General features: G+C 39.3%; 1 long non-coding RNA gene across 1 annotated transcript in view; it reads left to right on the forward strand.

Moving 5' to 3' along the window:
- Positions 1-2201: 2201 nt before the first annotated feature.
- The window catches only part of LOC130282592 (uncharacterized), a 140835-nt gene continuing 121522 nt past the window's right edge, over positions 2202-21514 (forward strand). The window contains exon 1 of the long non-coding RNA XR_008846464.1: positions 2202-3055. This is a non-coding gene — a long non-coding RNA (uncharacterized LOC130282592). The remainder of the gene's footprint in view (positions 3056-21514) is intronic.

Here is a 21514-nt window from a genome sequence, read left to right on the forward strand (position 1 = left end):
ATAACATCAGCTGATAAGTACTGGAAGGATTACGATTTTTAGTTAGACGTAAATTTACAAATCTGTTTACATTTCTGGCACCATTCGATTAAAAAAAAAAAAAATGTTTTCCAGTGGAGTACCCCTTACATATGTTGTGGGTAATATTTTGCCATAACATCACGGCCAAAGAAAGAAAAGCCCTATCCTGTCCTGATGAATGGGATGATATAATAGTTACACGCTACAAAAAATGTCTTCAACAATTTTGTTACATATTTGAACAACGAAAATTCCATGAATATGAAATTCACCATTGTCTTTGGGGATACAGACTTAGGTTTTTTTGGACATCAAGATCTCCGTAAAAAAAATGCACCCTACATGAAGAGGGATATTGAAAATCTATCACTAAAAATGCCCTATTACATTATAACAGCTTGCAACCCAATCGGATCAAAGACGGTATACCATACAGTCAGATGATCAGACTGAAGAGGATAAATACGCTTTAACCCCTTAAGGACGCAGCCCATTTGGGCCTTAAAGAGTACCTGTCATCAACTAAACTTTCCCTGATCCCCCTCCCCATCTGTCCCTTACTCTAACTATGCCTATCCCTGTGTTTATTGAGGTTTAAAACGCTGTGGAAATACCTTTTTTTTTATCCCTCTTCATTAGCTGAGGAGCACTTGTATTTCTGAGGGGTGGAAGGAGGCGGGTCCCGGCAGGCATGATGTCACATGAAGCCTGGCCGGGACTCTGCTTCTGCCAGTCTTCCTGTATGCTGCTCTCTCTCTGCAGCAGTGTTTCCCAACCAGGGTACCTCCAGCTGCTGCAAAACTACAACTCCCAGCATGCCCAGACAGCCAACAGCTGTCCTGTGGAAGGACCAGAGCCCTTTCAGCATTAGTCCTAAAAGCTGTACACTTACTACGAAAAGCATAGGAAGCGGCCTGCAGACCAGGCATAGAAAAGAGACCTCTAGTGGCCAAAAGTCTAAAATGAAAAAACTGGTATAAATATTAATATTTTTAATGAAGATATATTACAATATGTCTTCATTAATGATTATAAACATATTAAAAGTTTTTGTTGATGACAGGTACTCTTTAAAGGATGCACAAAATAACATTTTTACGTTTTCGTTTTTTCCTCCTCGCCTTCAAAAAATCATAACTCATATTTTCATCCACAGACTAGTATGAGGGCTTGTTTTTTTGCGTGACCAGTTGTCTGTTGTACTGTCATCACTCACTTTACCATAAAATGTATGGCGCAACCCAAAAAATACTATTTGTGTGGTGAAATTAAAAAGAAAACCGCAATTTTGCAAATTTTGGAAGGTTTTGTTTTCACGCCGTACAATTCACGGTAAAAATGACATGTGTTCTTTATTCTTTGGGTCAATACGATTAAAATGATACCCATGATAACATACTTTTCTATTACTGTTGTGCTTAAAAAAAATCGCTAACTTTTTAACCAAATTAGTACGTTTAAAATCTTCCTATTTTGAAAACCTATAACTTTTTCATTTTTCCGTATAAGCGGCTGTATGAGGGCTAATTTTTTGTGCCATGATCTGTTCTTTTTATTGATACCATATTTGCTTATATGGAACTTTTAATCCATTTTTTATTAATTTTTTTGGGAATAAAATGTTATAAAAGAGCATCTATTTTGGACTTTTTTAAAATTTTTAATGTTCACGCCGTTCACCGTACGGTATCATTAATATTTTATTTTAATAGATCAGATATTTATGCACGTGGCGATACCAAATATGTATATAAAATATTTTTTAACACTTTTTTGGGGGTAAAATAGGGAAAATGGGACAATTTAAGATTTTATTGGGGGAGGGGGTTTTTCAAATTTTTTTTACTTTATTTTTTTAACTTTTTTTTACTTTTATTTTTAAACTTTAATCGTCCCCATAGGGGACTATTTATAGCAATCACTCTATTGCTAATACTGTTCAGTGCTATGCATACGACATAGCACTGATCAGCATTATCGGTCATCTTCTGCTCTGGTCTGCGGGAAGGCAGATCAGAGCAGAAGACGCTGGGACGGCAATGGAGGCAGGTGACGAAAACTGAAAAGCTTGCAATAAGGTTAAAATAGGGGATATCCACTTGAAGTCATACAAAATAGAAAAAGTTATACAAAGTTGCGATCTAAGAAAAAAAGAGTAGACACTTCAAGAACATAAATGTTTCATTTTTTCTTTTATTAGCAGTCAAATTGATAAGTGAATTAGTGATGCCATACAGAGGAACTGGTACATGCTGGAAAATGATCCTAAATTAACTGAAACTTTGGATTGGATCAACAGCAAGAAGTAGAAATCCAAATGGAGAATTGGCTAACAGAACACTTCTCATAAAGGAATAAAAAGGCAGCCATTGCTCTTACTGTAAATTTAAAGTCTCTTTTTACTGCTTAGGAGGCCACACTCATTACATATGTGAATTAATTACTTGCAGAAGTATCTACGTAGTATATTACATGAATACATATGTGGTAGGTTTTACATAGGCAAGATGTCAGTTTAGGGAACATCTTTATTCTATTCAGATCGGCTTAGGCTGCCTTATTACTCACGTTAGGAAAGTGCATAATAGCAATATAGAGGTTCTCAAGGTCTTGAAACTGTTAAACCTCCAACAGGGGGAGGAGACCGTGATCTCCTCTTATGTGCCAAAGCCCGCTGCATACTACGCCTGGAAGCCCAAGGTCCAGCAGGATTAAATGATAGAGTGGACCTGTCCTCTTTCCTATAATATTTACTTTATCACACGCAGCCCAGTCTCTTTTCTTCTGTAGTGGTATTTTTTTACACTTAGTGATATTCACATTTTTGTAATATTTCTCCTTTTTGTTTACACTCACCATGACTACCAGAAGTCTTCACCTATATATACACGGTGCACAGTGACGTCACTTGAGGCCAGAAGAAGTGCATCAATTGCAGGAAACCGCTGGCTATAGCCTCTGAGCCCCCGTGCATTTTAAGTATCTCCCTCTGGACAATTCCGGTGATGTAAGGACTCGATTACAGGACTTTCCGGTGAGTGCAGGAGTCATCCTGCTGTATATTTTATGTGTCTGCCTCTAATCCATGCACCTACGCTACCTACTTTCATACATTGGAACAGACATTGTGTTATCATGGAAAGACGCTATTCATAATCACGCTTCTCACTAACCCGGCAAGTGTTACTAACTCGCTAATCTGGTGCCTCCTTTCAACTTCTCTTTGAAATAACATTTTATATATTACCCTTTTATGTGGCACAGTATCACATTCTTTGGGAAAATTAAAGGGGAACTCCGGTGGAAACAAGTAGAAAACCAATGTTTTCAAATCAACTGGTGTCTGAAAGTTAAACAGATTTGTTAATTACTTCTTTTAAAAAAATCTTAATCCTTCCAGTATTTATCAGCTGCGGTATAAAACAGAGAAATGTGTGAATTTCTTTTCTGTCTGGCAACAGTGCTCTCTGCTGACACCCCTGTCCGTGTCAGGAACTGTCCAGATTAGAATCATATCCCCATAGAAAACCTCTCCAGCTTGGGACAGTTCATGACACGGACAGAGGTGTCAGTATAGAGCAGTGTTGTCAGACAGAAAAGAACTTCACAAATTTCTCTGTAATATATCTGGAGCATACAGCAGCTGATACGTACTAGAAGGGTTAAGATATAGAAGTGATTTACGAATCTGTTTAACTTTCTTGCACCCGTTGATTTGAATATCACCGAAAAGCCATCCTCTTGATCACAGCAAGATTTAAAAAAAAAAAAAAAAAACATAACTTTTAATGTACTCATCTAAAACCACATGGGGGATAATACATAAATCACAATCAATAAAGTACTACACTAAAATAATTACAGTGCTAGGGAGCCCGGGTGTGTGTAGACCCAATCCTTCATACAAACAGATATATAACCAGGCCTAATAAAGAGAAGATGGAATAGCTGGGAGAAGATGGGTAGAGTCCTAGATTACAGGGTATACATTTGATTATCCAGCAGTAAAGCACTTAATTAGAGAGATGGAGGGGTATGTGCCCACTATGATGAACATGCCCATCCCTCTTTCCCTGCTTTTTGAGGGACCCATCTCCTTAACAGGGTGGCCTCAACCACGGTGACGTTCCCTACTCTCACTAAGTGAGGGAGAAAACAATAAAATAGATAAGGTATTAGGGAGAGGATAGGACTACACAACCCGAGGCTCCAAAAATTATAAATGAAAAAATGTGTGTAGTGGCCACAATAGTGCAAAACAACCAAACAAAATCCTAATTCCAACGCGTTTCACCTGTCGTATCAAAACGGGATCATCAGGGAAGACCGTGGCACAAACAAAAATAATAATAGTGGTGGTAACAATAGATTAAGACGGGACACTTATGATAGCTAAGTGTACCCTCAAACGCAGAATGTCAAATATACAGCACTATATCCAAATTGTGGCAAACCACTCCCATATACTCCCCTGATATGGGATGCACAATGAGTACACGGAGTGTACCACACATACAGCGATAGTAGAAGATAAGTCATAAACCATAGAAAACTGAAACTATGATTTGCACATAGATACTGTAAATAACCATGATATTCGCTCAATTCCACAATGACCACAATCAAAAGGATGATACCTAACTCTTACACAGATATATAGTGTGTCTTAAAGATATATTGGGCTAGCAGACCCTATAGAATCTTAATTATTCAATACATGCAAAATAGTAGAATACCTGATATATATGACCACCCATAGATATTATTGGTCTATATACAAAGGAGTATACCAGCACAGCAGAATGATGACACAATAAAATAAAGGGGGGGGAGGTTATCGCAAGACAGTATGTGGCCCAATGTTAGTGTACTTACAGATACATATAATGGTCTTATATGTATGGTGTGACACATTATTTAATCAATAGGACGGGTGCCTGCTTCTAGGAGAGGGGGTTCATGGCCCCTCCCTAGGTGAGTGTTTGGGCTTAATTTTCCAGTCCATCATTTTAAATGGTTTTATTTCTTTTTTCTTCCTTCCCCCTCTTTTGCATAGTTATATGTGTATATTTAATAAAATTTGTATACTTATTTAATATTTGTGTGTTGGTGTGCTGATGTATATTCAGTGTTTTCCCTTTTCTTCTTTATTGCTATATTACTTACACCAGCACTGTGACAAGATGAAAAGGGACAATTCTAGATATGCGGTCAAAATTAACTATTTATTAATTTGATATAATATTGTAAATATAATGTACATATAAAAGTCACCAGAGGGCACATAACAAATAAAAATAATGAAAATGATTAATAGATACAAGAAGGTGGGGTAAATGTTCCCCAATTGCAAACACGGGGAAATACGGACATATTTAGTTAGACCAGATTGAGAGAGTACCATCTACCATATTCGGCAGAGCACCATATTAAATAAAAGAGGTAAATGACAGGTGCTCGTTTAAACCGCCAGGGGATACAGTCCCCAGTCTATAAATCCACTGGGTTTCTTTTTGTAAGAGGCGACGATCTAAGTCGCCACCCCTTACATCTGCATGTACTACCTCCAATACCTGAAAAGAGATTGCCCAAGGTGTAGACCCGTGTACAGATCTCATATGGTTAGAGATAGGTTTATCTCTCCGATGATTAATGTCTCCTATGTGCTCTAAAATACGGCGACGTAATTCTCTCTTGGTTTTGCCCACATACAGCAAAGGACAGGGACAATGGCATACATATATCACATTTGCGGTTTTACAATTGGCAAAATCCCGACTGACGTATCTATGTCCATCATGTGGGCTCTGCAAGTATTTGGTCACCTTAATATATTCGCAGCCCTTACATGTGCCATATTGATATGTTCCCACAACTTTGCGGTCAAGCCAGGTACCTCTTATTGGTGGTGGTGTGAAATGGATATGTATCAATCTGTCGCCTAAATTTCTACCACGTCGATAGGTGATCTGTGGGCGTTCACCAACCAGATCAGATATCGACGGGTCTGATGCCAATATGGGCCAAAACTGAGTAATGTTATATATTGGTGTCACTGCTGTGTCATAGGTCCCAATTATTCGGAGACAATTATCCTCTTTTTTGGGCCAAGGAGTAAGCAGCGAGCTTTGATTACATTTCTTTGCATCATTATAGGCTTTGGTAAGAATGCAATCAGGATATCCCCTCTCTCTAAACCTTAGTCTCAACTTGTTAGACTCTGTTCTAAAAGATGCATAATTAGAACAGTTTCTCTTCATACGTAGATATTGAGCCTTAGGGATTCCATGTTTTAAGGGTGCTGGGTGATGACTGTCCCACTTTAAAAAGTTGTTCCCTGCAGTTGGTTTTCTATAGACACAGGTGTCTATTCGTCTTGAGGGATTTCTGCTCAATACAACATCAAGAAAGCATAGGCTGTCCTTGTGGATTTCATACGTGAAATGGAGACCCATCCGATTAACATTAAGTTCCTGTACAATGGAGATAAAGTTTTCTCTTTGTCATGACCAGATTATGATCACATCGTCAATATACCTTCCCCAGAAGGATATTGATGACTGATATTTTTCTAAGGTGTCCCCAAAGACTATAGATCTCTCCCACCAGCCCAGATAGATGTTAGCATAGGTGGGTGCTGCCAGACTACCCATGGCAGTCCCTCTGAGCTGGTGGAAGATCTTTGTGTTAAAAGGTAAAGAAATTTCTGGTCAGGACAAAGTTTAGAAGCTGTAGAAATAATTAATTATGTTCTTTTAGATGAATCCTTCTACTAGACAGGAAAGATCTAACAGCTTCCATACCACATTCATGTGGTATGGAGCTGTACAGGGCCTCCACATCAATGGAGCAAAGCCAAGAATCACTATCCAGAGAAACATTCTCCAATTTTAGTAACAGGTCGGTGGTATCCCTGATGTAGGAAGGGAGTGATAACACAAAAGGACGTAGTATTCTATTATTTTATTTTATTGTGTCATCATTCTGCTGTGCTGGTATACTCATTTGTATATAGACCAGTAATATCTATTGGTGGTCATATATATCAGGTATTCTACTATTTTGCATGTATTGAATAATTAAGAATCTAGAGGGTCTGCTAGCCCAATATATCTTTAAGACACACTATATATCTATCTGTGTAATCGAGTTAGGTATCATCCTTTTGATTGTGGACATTGTGGAATTAAGCGAATATCATGGTTATTTACCGTATCTATGTGCAAATCATAGTTTCAGTTTTCTATGGTTTATGACTTGTCTTCTACTATCGCTGTATGTGTGGTACACTCCGTGTACTCATTGTGCATCCCATATCAGGGGTGTATATGGGAGTGGCTTGCCACAATTTGGATATAGTGCTGTATATTTGACATGCTGCGTTTGAGGGTACACTTAGCCATCGTAAGTGTCCCGTCTTAATCTATTGTTACCACTACTATTATTATTTTTGTTTGTGCCACGGTCTTCCCTGATGATCCTGTTTTGATAAGACAGGTGAAACGCGCGGAATTGGGATTTTGTTTGGTTGTTTTGTACTATTGTGGCCACTACACACATTTTTTCATTTATCATTTTTTGGAGCCTCGGGTTGTGTAGTCCTATCCTCTCCCTAATACCTTATCTATTTTATTGTTTTCTCCCTCACTTAGTGAGAGTAGGGAACGTCACCGTGGTTGAGGCCACCCTGTCAAGGAGGTGGGTCCCTCAAAAGGCAGGGAAAGAGGGATGGGCATGTTCATCATAGTGGGTACATACCCCTCCATCTCTCTAATTAAGTGCTTTATTGCTGGATAATCAAATGTATACCCTGTAATCTAGGACTATACCCATCTTCTCCCAGCTATTCCATCTTCTCTTTATTAGGCCTGGTTATATATCTGTTTGTATGAAGGATTGGGTCTACACACCCCCGGGCTCCCTAGCACTGTCATTATTTTGGTGTAGTACTTTATTGATGGTGATTTATGTGTTATCCCCCATGTGGTTTTAGATGAGTACATTAAAAGTTATGTTTTATTTTTAAAAATCTTGTTGTGATCATGAGGATGGCTTTTCGGTGATATTCTTTGTTAATATCCTCTTGACTTCTATCATTACGTTACTATAGGATCACATAACTTGTTAGTGGTCCCTGAGTCGGTGATTACCCGTTGATTTGAAAACATTTTTTTTCCTGCAGAGTTCCCCTTTAAGGTATATGACATGCAGCAATTTGCCCTTGTCTAGTCTTGAGCAAATATTCTCATGAAAGCTCATCTGGTTTGTTTGCTGATATGGAGTCATCCATTTATTATCATTGAGATACTCAAACATACCCTCTCTTAGAAAGGCTTCAAACCATTTGCACACAATCAGCTAACAGGCCTATAATTCATGGTGTAACTTTTTAGGCCCTTTTTGAATATTGGTACCATATTTGCTATTTGCCAGTCCTGGGGAACAGACTTTAAGAGTCCTTAAATATTAGAAAAAGAGGTCTATCTGTTACATTACTTGAATAGTACCTGTCATGTGCTTGATACATTTTATAATCCTCCCAGTTCACTCCCCCTATTATGATAAACCAACTCTGCCTTTATTTTTATTATTTTTTAGTTTTCTACCTTGATATTGTTCTGTATCTTCTGCTCAGTCTCAGTGAGCTCCACAGATTGGGAAGAGGCGTACCCCGGTAGGCATGACATCATTTGAAGCCATGCTGGGGAGAACTTCCACCCTGTCTCTGCTATGCTGCTCTGAACATACAGCCAAGAGAAGTTCAGAGCAGTTAAAGGAGTTATCCAAGAAAAAACTTTTTTTTAATATATATATCAACTGGCTCCAGAAAGTTAAACAGATTTGTAAATTATAACAACAAAAGAGGAAAAGAGTCTCAGCTCATCTGGGGCGTGCACGGCTACCTCCAACCAAAGTAGAAAAAAGTAGAAAAAGGCCAGCACGGCTGAATGAAATCTTCAAAACTTTATTCACGAATCCTCGTTAAAAACCTTCATGGTGGCAGAAAGACACGGACATATACAAAAGTAGAAAAAATTGCACATGGAAAAACAGTCCCAAACAAGGCTGACGCGTTTCAGGTTGCTATACCCTTACTCATAGCTTGCCAATACTCAAATGAGAACGCCTTATATACTACAAGGCCATCCCTTCCATTAGGAAGGGGAGGGACATCTTATGTCAGTGTGCAATCCAACACAAGTAAAACCAGGAAAATACATGCATAATTAAAAAACTCACATATAAAATCCAATAGGACTATATAACAGCTATGAGAAACAAAACAAATAATAAACTTTTTAGTAATGTAGTATTAAATCCGTCTTATTATTCAGGCCATGCGGATGTGTGCAATTCAACAAATAAATCCACATAATCTCTCTATTCTGAGATATGTAAAATCTCTGGAATCTGTGGAAAATGTAAAATGGATTATGTAGGTAGCACTAAACGCACCTTAACCCCTTCCCGCAGAATGTCATATATAAACGCCGGGTTGTGCAGTGCGTTCGCGCATCCCAGCGTTTATAAATGACATGCAGTTAACCCGGCGATGCGCAGCATCGCACGGGTTAACTGGCAGAAGTCCCGCTGTTTCCAGCAGGGGACAACTTCTGCTTCACCCCCAGGACCATCAATTGATGGTCCTGGTCAGCGATCACTGTGATTGGTCCCTGTGGACCAATCACAGTGATCTGGGGTGAAAGTTCAGATCCCCCGCACTGCCCGCCCCTGGAAGTCGGGCAGAACGGGGGACGAAGGCTGCAGGGGCTCGCGGGGACCTGCAGCACACGAGGGGAACACGTGGGGACCGGCGGACTTACCTGGAGCAGCGGCAGGACCGAGGAGCAGCGGCAGGACCGGCCACGTGGACGAGCAGCGACGGGACCAGCAGGTAAGTATGTAGACCTCAGAGGCAGAGTCTGAAAACTACAACTCCCAGCATGCCTAGACAGCCTTTGGCTGTCTGGGCATGCTGGGAGTTGTAGTTTTGCAACATCTGGAGGGCCCCAGTTTGGAGACCATTGTATAATGGTCTCCAATCTGTGCTCTTCCAGCTGTTGCAAAACTACAACTCCCAGTATGCACTGACTGTCCAGGCATGCTGGGAGTTTTAGTTCAGCAACATCTGGCCCTTCAGATGTTGCCGAACTACAACTCCCAGCATGCCCTTCAGCTGTCTGGGCATGCTGGGAGTTGTAGTTTTGCAACAACTGGAGACACACTGGTTGGGAAACATTGTCTGTTTCTAACTCAGTGTTTCCTAACCTGTGTGCCTCCAGCTGTTGCAAAACTATGACTCCCAGCATGCACTAACAGACCATGCATGCTGGGAGTTGTGGTTTTGCAACAGCTGATGCAAGCCCCCCGCCACCCCCGTGAATGTACAGGGTACATTCACATGGGCGAGGCTTTTACAGTGGGTTTCTCGCATCTTGAGATGCAGCAAATTTTGCGCTGGGAAACTCGCTGTAATCCCCCGCCCATGTGACTGTACCCTAAAAACACTACACTACACCTACACAAAATAAAATAAAAAGTAAAAAACACTACATATACACATACCCCTACACAGCCCCCCTCCCCCAATAAGAACGTCCGGTACACCACTGTTTCCAAAGCAGAGCCTCCAGCTGTTGAAAAACAACAACTCCCAGTATTGTCGGACAGCCGTTGACTGTCCAGGCATGCTGGGAGTTTTGCAACAGCTGGAGGCACCCTGTTTGGGAATCACTGGCGTAGAATACCCCTATGTCCACCCCTATGCAAATCCCTAATTTAGGCCTCAAATGCACATGGCGCTCTCACTTTGGAGCCCTGTCGTATTTCAGGGCAACAGTTTAGGGCGACATATGGGGTATCGCTGTACTCGGGAGAAATTGCGTTACAAGGTTTGGGGGGCTTTTTCTTCTTTAACCCTTCTTGAAAAGGAAATGTTGGGGTCTACACCAGAATGTTAGTATAAAATTTTTTTATTTTTTACACTAACATGCTGATGTTGCCCTATACTTTACATTTTCACAAGAGGTAAAAGGGAAAAAAGCCCCCCAAAATTTGTAACGCAATTTCTCCCTACTACAGAGATACCCCATATGTGAGCGCAAAGTGCTCTGGGGGCGCACAACAAGGCCCAGAAGGGAGAGCGCACCATGTACATTTGAGGTGATTTGCACAGGGGTGGCTGATTGTTACAGCGGTTTTGACAAACGCAAAAAAAACAAAACCCCACATGTGACCCCATTTCGGAAACGACACCCCACACGGAATGTAATGAGGGGTGCAGTGAGAATTTACCCCCCACAGGTGTCTGACGGATCTTTGGAACAGTGGTCCATGAAAATGAAAACTTGTACAGACCACTGTTCCAAAGATCTGTCAGACACCAGTGGGGGGCAAATGCTCACTGTACCCCTTGTTACGTTCCTCAAGGGGTCTAGTTTCCAAAATGGTATGCCATGTGTGTTTTTTTTTGCTGTTCTGGCACCTTAGGGGCTTCCTAAATGCGACATGCCCCCCAAGCAAAATTTGCTCTCAAAAAGCCAAATATGACTCCTTCTCTTCTGAGCATTGTAGTTCGCCCATAGTGCACTTCAGGTCAACTTATGGGGTACCTCCATACTCAGAAGAGATGGGGTTACAAATTTTAGGGGGTATTTTCTGCTATTAACCCTTGCAAAAAGGTGAAATTAGGGGGGAAACACACATTTTAGTGGAAATTTTTTTTTTCTTTTTACATATGCAAAAGTCGTGAAACACCTGTGGGGTAATAAGGCTCACTTTATTCCTTATTACATTCCTCAAGGGGTCTAGTTTCCAAAATGGTATGCCATGTGTTTTTTTTGCTGTTCTGGCACCATAGGAGCTTCCTAAATGTGACATGCCCCCCGAGCAAAATTTGCTCTCAAAAAGCCAAATATGACTCCTTCTCTTCGCAGCATTGTAGTTCGCCCATAGTGCACTTCAGGTCAACTTATGGGGTACCTCCATACTCAGAAGAGAAGGGGTTACAAATATTGGGGGGTATTTCCTGCTATTAACCCTTGGAAAAATGTGAAATTTGGGGGGAAACACACATTTTAGTGAAAAAAATATATATTTTTTTACATATGCAAAAGTCGTGAAACACCTGTGGGGTATTAAGGCTCACTTTATTCCTTGTTATGTTCCTCAAGGGGTCTAGTTTCCAAAATGGTATGCCATGTGAGGGTTTTTTGCTGTTCTGGCACCATAAGGGCTTCCTAAATGCAACATGCCCCCCAAAAACCATTTCAGAAAAACGTACTCTCCAAAATCCCCTTATCGCTCTTTCCCTTCTGAGCCCTCTACTGCGCCCGCCGAACACTTTACATAGACATATGAGGTATGTGCTTACTCGAGAGAAATCAGGCTACAAATATAAGTATACATTTTCTCCTTTTACCCCTTGTAAAAATTTAAAAATTGGGTCTACAAGAACATGCGAGTGTAAAAAATGAAGATTGTGAATTTTCTCCTTCACTTTGCTTCTATTCCTGTGAAACACCTAAAGGGTTAAAATGATGACTGAATGTCATTTTGAATACTTTGGGGGATGCAGTTTTTATAATGGGGTCTTTTGTGGGGTATTTCTAATAAGAAGACCCTTCAAATCCACTTCAAACCTGAACTGGTCCCTGAAAAATAGTGAGTTTGAAAATTTTGTGAAAAATTGGAAAATTGCTGCTGAACTTTGAAGCCCTCTGGTGTCTTCCAAAAGTAAAAACTCGTCACTTTTATGATGCAGACATAAAGTAGACATATTGTATATGTGAATAAAAAATTTTTTTATTTGTAATATACATTTTCCTTACAAGCAGAGAGCTTCAAAGTTAGAAAAATGCAAAATTTTCAAATTTTTCATCAAATTTTAGGATTTTTCACAAGGAAAGGATGCAAGTTACCACAAAAATTTACCACCATGTTAAAGTAGAATATGTCACGAAAAAACAATCTCGGAATCAGAATGATAACTAAAAGCATTCCAGAGTTATTAATGTTTAAAGTGACAGTGGTCAGATGTGCAAAAAACGCTCTGGTCCTTAAGGCCAAAATGGGCTTGGTCCTGAAAGGGTTAAAAAAGAGAATGCAGGAGCATATCAGGCATGCTGCAGGTCCTTTGCTACCTAGCATGTCTAATGTCTCAAAACATTTTTTTCTTAAACATAATACAGACATATCGTCCTTGCGTTTTTATGGTATTGAAAAAATCAAAAGAAGCAAAAGAGGAGGTGATCTTATACGCATTCTTCACAATAGAGAGATTATGTGGATTTATTTGTTGAATTGCACACATCCGCATGGCCTGAATAATAAGACGGATTTAATACTACATTACTAAAAAGTTTATTATTTGTTTTGTTTCTCATAGCTGTTATATAGTCCTATTGGATTTTATATGTGAGTTTTTTAATTATGCATGTATTTTCCTGGTTTTACTTGTGTTGGATTGCACACTGACATAAGATGTCCCTCCCCTTCCTAATGGAAGGGATGGCCTTGTAGTATATAAGGCGTTCTCATTTGAGTATTGGCAAGCTATGAGTAAGGGTATAGCAACCTGAAACGCGTCAGCCTTGTTTGGGACTGTTTTTTCATGTGCAATTCTTTCTACTTTTGTACATGACCGTGTCTTTCTGCCACCATGAAGGTTTTTAACGAGGATTCGTGAATAAAGTTTTGAAGATTTCATTCAGCCGTGCTGGCCTTTTTCTACTTTTTTCAGATTTGTAAATTACTTCTATTTAAAAAATCTTAATCCTTTCAGTATTTATGAGCTTCTGAAGTAGAGTTTTTCTTTTCTGTCTAAAGTGCTTTCTGATGACAAGTGTCTCGGGAACCGCCCAGTTTAGAAGAGATTTGCTATGGGGATTTTCTTCTAAACTGGGTGGTTCACGAGACACGTGTCAGCAGAGAGCCCTTAGACAGAAAAGAACAACTCAACTTCAGAAGCTCATAAGTACTGAAAGGATTAAGATTTTTTAATAGAAGTAATTTACAAATCTGTTTAACTTTGATATATAAGAAAACGTTTTTTCCTGGATAACCCCTTTAAGTGTGCGATCGGACGTGAATGTCAAGGCCGCACACAGTTCCCTCAGCTCTCAGCAGTGAACTAAGTGTGTCAGCTCTGCCTAGCAGCTTGCAAAGGAAACTAAAATAATCAGCTCTGTACACTTAAGGAAAGGGAGCAGAAATATGCAGCACAATATTCAGCACTGTGCACTAAAGGCATCATGACTCTACAGTCTAGCTCTGCTCAAAGTGAAATATTCAGCTCTACACACTGTGCTGAGCTGAGATCCCATCTGCATTTTCTGACTTTTGTCTCTGCCAGGCTGTTGCAGGAGACAATCTGCAAGCAGAACTGTAGGCGGGACCAGAAGGAGGAACCCTGGAAGCCATTTTTTTTATTTGACACATAAAAGTTACAAACTTGTATTAAAGGAGATCTGTAGTGCTCTGAACTTTTAGAAGTTTTAGATCGTGGGGGGTCTGAGCGCTGGGGCCCCCCGGGATCTTCTGTATGGGGCCGCAGAAATGTACAGGAAAGGGGGCCCCAGTGCTCGGACCCCCCCGCAATCTAAAACTTGTCCCCTATCCTTTTGATAGTGGATAAAGTTCAGAGCACTACAGATGTCCTTTAAGCATATTAGAAAGGTAATTCAAATAGGCTTATGTATACCACATTAACTTTACACATTACACACTTTACACATTACTTTTTAAAGGGCCAACACTTTCATTTTTAATCTTTTTACTATTTATATAATTGAAGAACACTTTGAGAGACACATTGCCAAAGTGAGTTTTCTCACTTTGGCAATGTGTCTCTCTGTCTCCAAGTTTGCTTCTTTTATCCATTTTTTTCATATTACATTTTTCCCTGTAGCTTTTCAATGCTTTTGTACTGCCTTCCTGTTTTTAGTTGCTTAATCCCTTAAAGGGGTATTCCATCCCTAGACATCTTATCCCCTATTCAAAGAATAGGGGATAAAATGTCTGATCGTGGGGGTCCAGCCTCTGGGACCCCCTGCGATTTCTGTGCAGCAACCGGCGTTCTGAACATTATGTTTAGAACGCTTGGTACGGGCGGCCACACCCCTCCATTCATGTCCTTTGGATAGGATATAAGATGTCTAGGGGTGGAGTATAAAAACTTCTGATATGTTGTTAAGCATGCAAAAACAACAGGTTTTGAAATTGCTTTAAAAAATTTTTTTCAGTATTTCATACTGAAAAAGCCAGTCAAAAAACTGCCTCCCTGCCTCCTGGGATACATACCAGCCTGGCTGTGTCTACTCATCATCACCTACGTCATGGATCCACTTCATGATTGACAGGTCTGCACATCTAAAGCTGCTGTGATCAGCTCCCTCACTATCTGTGTTTACTTCACAGTCTCCTCCTTTGAGGAGAAGGGTGGAGTACACTGCTGCCTGTGAGCAGATGATGAATGAAGCTAGTGACTGAAGATGGGGACTGAATGGAGGATTTTTTGTTTAAAAATTAAGTGTCCCTACATGTATATGTGTGTGTGTGTATATATATGTATGTATGTGTGTAAATCTGTGTTGTCTAGGTAATGTGCATGTGTATGAATAAAGGAAGTCTGTGTGTGTGTGTGTATCTAATACAGGGGGACTACAATCATATTCCTCCAGCTGTTGCAAAACTACAACTCAAAGGATGTGTGGGCATGCTGGGAGCTGTAGTTTGGCAAAAGCTATAAGCACACAGTGTGTGTATAGCATAAAACCAGAAAGGAAAGGCTTACAGATGCTCACTCCCAAGACCAGTGACTGAGGAGAGAGAGGGAGGGGGAGGAAGGGCAGTGGTTATCACCTGAGGAGAAGAAAGGGACCCGCCCCCCTGCTTCTGGTCAACCACATTAAGGTAATTCAGAAATAAAGCAAATTCTGAGAGAAATATAGGTCATAGACACATAAAAATGATATGTACTTGATCAGGATGAGATACTTAGCAACATATAACAGTTTTTTTTTTTTTATGTGATCTGACAGGTACGCTTTAAGGACAATGTTGTCTAACCCCTTAAGGACAATGGATGTATATTTACGTCCATTGCCCGCTCCATTTATATGAAGCGGGCTCAGGAGTTGAGCACGCTTCATACCGGTGGGTCCCGGTTGCTATCAGGACCCGCGGCTAATACCGGACAATGCCGATCGGGCTGATGTCCGGTATTAACCCTTTAGACGCCGCAATCAAAGTTGATTGCGGTATATAAAATGGGAAAAAACACATCCTGGCTAGCTCAGCAGGCTGTTCGGGACCACCGCGGTGAAATTGCAGCATCTGGAACAGCTGAGAGGACGATGGGAGAGCCCTCACCTGCCTCCTCACCGACCGATCTATGCCTTTGATGCTCCAGCCAGGCTCTGCAAGCTGGAGCAATCGAGCACAGATAACACTTGATCAAAGCTAAGCTATGGCATAGCATTGTTCAGTTTATGGAATCTAAGGATTGCATGTAATAGTCCCCTATGCGGACAAAAAAAAAAAGCGTAAAAAAAGAAAAGAAAAAAAGTTAATGAATGTGATTTACCCCCTTCTTTAATAAAAGTTTGAATCACCCACTTTTCCCGTTTAAAAAAAAAAAAGAAATAAAAAAGATATATTTAAACAAAAATAAACATAAACATATGTGGTACCGTCACGGGCATATATGTCCAAACTATGAAAATATAACATTAATTAAACTGCACGGTCAATGGTGTACACGTAAAAAAAATTCCAATGTCCAAAATTGCGTATTTTGGTCACTTTGTATACCCTAAAAAAATTTATAAAAAGCGACCAAAAATTTCCATCAAAACAAAAATGGTACCAATAAAAACTTCAGATCACGGCGCAAAAAATCTGCCCTCATACATCCCCATATACAGAAAAATAAAAAAGTTATAGGAGTCAGAAGAGGACATATTTAAGCATGCTAATTTTCATATCAATACTTATAGTTTTTTTTTAAAGTAAAACAAAATAAAACCTATATAAATTATGTATCATTTTAATCATTTGATCTACAGAATAAAGATAAGGTATCATTTTTACCGAAAAGTGCACTGTGTAGAATTGGAAGCCCCCAAAATTTACAAAATTGCATTTATTTTTTATTTTTTTCACGGTAGATTTTGTGGAGAAATGATTGATGTAATTACAAAGTACAATTGGTGGCACAAAAAACAAGCCATCATATGGGTCTGTAGGTGGAAAATTTTAAGCGTTCTGATTTTTAGAAGGTGAGGTGGAAAAAAACAAAAGTGCAAAAATGAAAAACCTGTGGTCCTTAAGGGATTAAGGCACCAGGACATACATTTACATTCTGTACATGAAGGAAGTGCAGGAGCTGCACTCTCTTCATGTACAGCAGTTCCCAGCTGCAATCACCAGCCAGGGACCCACCAGAAATGGCAGATATCAGCGACCACATTGTTAGCATTTATGTAATTTGTTTGAAATAGTCCCCCATAGCATAAAAAAAGGCAGACATTCCGGAGAGCTCGGACGACACAGGGATGTACCATCTCATACTTGGCTATGCATTCCATGCGGTCTCCGCACAAAGAATGAACACGTTCATTCTTACTGCAGACATAGAAAATGACATTTCTGTGCCGGAAACATCTGGCACAGAAAATCTGCCGTGTGCACAGTGCCGCAGGAGGATCCCATTGAATTCAACAGGAATCTGATACAGCGGAATTTCCGTGCAGACATTCGAAGCAGAAAACCGCACGGAAATTCCGAAATGTGAACCGAGTCCTAAGCAGCTAAATGTTTTCTTTTTATTATTTATTGCCCCCTTTACATTTATTTTCTTCATCCACATTGACTTTCTTCTGTTCCTGACCTGCCTATTCAAATAAAAGGTAGGCACTTCCCACAGTGAGAATTTAAGATGTTTTTAAAAATCTTCAACTTAATGTTTATACTCTATATAGTTAAATCCAGTTTTTATGTTAAACATGTTTTTTGTTAAGAATTTAGGGTGATATTTTTCCAATTTTACACTTTACTATATATATTTTAACCCCTTATGGACCATTTTGGACTTGAGGACACAGGAAAATGTAATTTGTGTTTTTACTTTTTCCTCCTCGCCTTCTAAGAGCCATAACTGTTTCATTTTTTCCCCTACAGACCCATATAAGGACTTTTTTTTTTTTTTTTTTGCGTGACCAATTGTATATTGTAATTACACTTTCATTTTACCATAAAATGTACGTCAAACAAAAAAAAAAAAAAGATTTGGGGGGCTTTGTTTTTTCGCAGTTCAAATTATGGTTAAAATGAGATGTTCTCTTTATTCTGTAGCTCAATGTGATTAAAATTATACCCAATCTACATAGTTTTTCTAATACTGTACTACTTCTATAAGAAGTCAAACTTTATTGAACAAAATCAGTAATTTAAAATTGACCTCTTCTGACCTCTATAATTTTTTTAATTTTTCAATTAAATTTTTTCATATAGGGGGATGTATGAGGGCTCATTCTTGTGCCATGATCTGTAGTTTTTATTGGTACAGTTCTTTATTTATTTTTTTTATCGTGTTTTATAATAGTTTTCTGATATAGTTCCCAGAGGGGACTATATTTTACAATTATTATATTGCAGATACTGATCAGTGCTATGCATATGCCTAACACTGATCAATGTTATCAGATAAGCAGACCAGAGAAGACCCCATGATGGCAGCAGGAGGCAGGTAAGGAGACTTCCAGACGCCATCTTAGCTTATCTGATCCCCTAAGTAGAACACTAAATAGGACAATTTATGCATGGAGAACAATTCCAAATATATGGGGCCTTGTTGTTGTATTAACATGCAAGAAAAGTATTTAAAAAGTAATTACAAATTATGCGAAAATGAAGCCCTATATGTAATGAAATATCCTTTAAATGAACAATGCAATTAAAAAACAAAAACATTTTTGACATGTCCCTGAGGTCTGAACACCTAAACCCTGACCAATCAGAATCAGAGACATGTTGGGGACGGAACCCATTATTACCCAAAGGACGGGAGCATTTTAAATTTTTTTCAAATCTGACCTCTATCACTTTATGCATTAATAACTCTGGGAGACTTTTACTTATAAATTTGATTCTGAGATAGTTTTTTCGTGACATATTCTACTTTATGTTAGTGGTACATTTTTGACGATACATAATTTCTTGGTGAAAAATTTAAAAATTTCAGGAAAAATTTGAAAATGTTGCATTTTTCTAACTTTGAAACTCTCTGCTTGTAAGGAAAAGGGACATGTCAAATAAATTACATATTGATTATATGTTAACTTTATGTTTGCATCACAAAGTTGACATGTTTTTACTTTTTGAAGACATCAGAGGGCTTCAAAGTATAGCAGCAATTTTCTAATTTTTCACGAAAATATAAAAATCTGAATTTTTCAGGGACCAGTTAAGTTTAGAAGTGAATTTGAGGGTCTTTATTTGGAAATCCCCTATAATGGACCCCATTCTGAAAACTGCACCCCTCAAAGTATTCAAAATGACATTCAAAAAGTTTGTTAACCCTTTAGGGGTTTCACAGGAATAGCAGCAAAATGGAGGCGAAAAATCTAAATCTCAATGTAAAATTTTTTACACTAACATGTTTTTGTAGCCCCATTGTTTTCATTTTTACAAGGGATAAAAGGTAAAAAGGCCCCCAAAACTTGTAATTCATTTTCTCTCGAGTAAAGAAATACCTCATATGTGGATGTAAAGTGCTCTGTAGAGGGCTCAGAAGGGAAGAAGCGACAATGGGATTTTGGAGAGCGAATTTTGCTGGTTTTTGGGGGGCATCATGGGGGGCATGTCGCATTTAGGAAGCCCCCATGATGTCAGAACAGAAAATAAAACCACATGGCATACCATTTTGGAAACTACACCCCTAAAGGAACGTAACAAGGGGTAAATTGAGTTGTTATGACAAACTGAGGTGATTGACAAACTTTTGTTAAAGTGGGACGTGAAAATGGAAAATTTGATTTTTAACACTAAATTGCTGGTGTTACCCCAAACTTTTCTGTTTCAGTCTTTTTATTGAACATTTTCAATTATAACAACAATGCACTATTGTGAAAACAAAAACAATGAAGGAAAGGAACAAGAACAGCTGAATATCGAGCATAATAGAGAGACTCAGCTGGGATACAAAAATGCATCTCAAATGACACTATAGGGAAATAATGTGTTAGAGTCTCAATCTCTGTAGTGTCCAAATCATAAACAGCTGTTACCTAAGTAATGAGCTTAAACAACTTCTGTGAACTAACAAAGTTAGGTAAGAAGTATAGGACGGAGAGAGCAAAAAGAGAAAGAATAGATGAAAAGATAGATAATGTTTGCTTTTATATTGTAAGTTTTAAGATCAACTAGAGGTGTTTCTAGCATATGAAGATTGCAGCAAAGGTTGCCAAAGAGTTTCTAGCGCTGTTATTTTGTCAGTATTATAAGCCACTGCCCGTTCACATAGATAGGAGTGGTTAAGGAGAGTAATCAGCTCCGTACTAGATGGAGAAGCAGTGGACTTCCAATGTCTGGTAATAATTAATTTGGCAAGGACAAGAATCTTGCATATAATCAATTGGACCTTCGGGTGAAACTGATCAAGACCAATCAAAAGCAGTGCTAAAGAAGGGGTCAATTATATAGTAGTATTGGAAAGATGCGCACTATCAATTCAACCTCCTTCCAAAATGTGTGTAAGAGCGGGCATGACCAGAGAATATGTGAAATGGTCCCCCTGCTTCCACACTCACGCCAGCACACAGTAGAGGATGAAGGGAATATAGAGTGTAATCTTGATGGGGTAAGGTACCAGCGCAATCTCGTTTTAATTGCTGCTTCTAGGTGTGAGATACAGGGTAACGCTTTTCGAGCCCATCTGAACGACCTAGTCCACTCAATATGAGAGATCATGCATGCAAGCTCAGACTCCCAAGCCTTGAATTGGGCATAGGAGTTTAGAGATTCTGGAGATTCCAGCAGATCGAACATTGGTCACAGACCTTTATTTTTTAAGCATAGTAGTTGAAACGCTTCTAAATTATACGTCCACTGCCTATCACCATATGTCTGGAGAAAATGTCGGATCTGCAGGAATTCGTGAAAATCTCTAACATGGATAGAAAACACTTTGGATAGGTTCTCAAGGGGTATTAGCACATTGTGGTCAAATAGTTGATAAACATACCGCAAGCAATTGTTGACCCATTGGGTGATTTGTAAGTCTGGAGTAGATAACGAGGAAAGTTGCATAGGGGTATCACGTGGGCACATCGATTTGTGGGTTCCTGACGTGGAGTGTAGTCTAGACCAACATTTAAGACCTGCCACTGATAGTGGAGTAAGGTCCGTAGGCAGAGGCAAATACCATGCAGTGAGGAACAGTAGAACCTGAAGTGGGGTCGAGAAACAATAGTGTTGTTCAATTTGAATCCAT

Source organism: Hyla sarda, chromosome 7, assembly GCF_029499605.1.
Source record: "Hyla sarda isolate aHylSar1 chromosome 7, aHylSar1.hap1, whole genome shotgun sequence".
NCBI classification, from domain to species: domain Eukaryota; kingdom Metazoa; phylum Chordata; class Amphibia; order Anura; family Hylidae; genus Hyla; species Hyla sarda.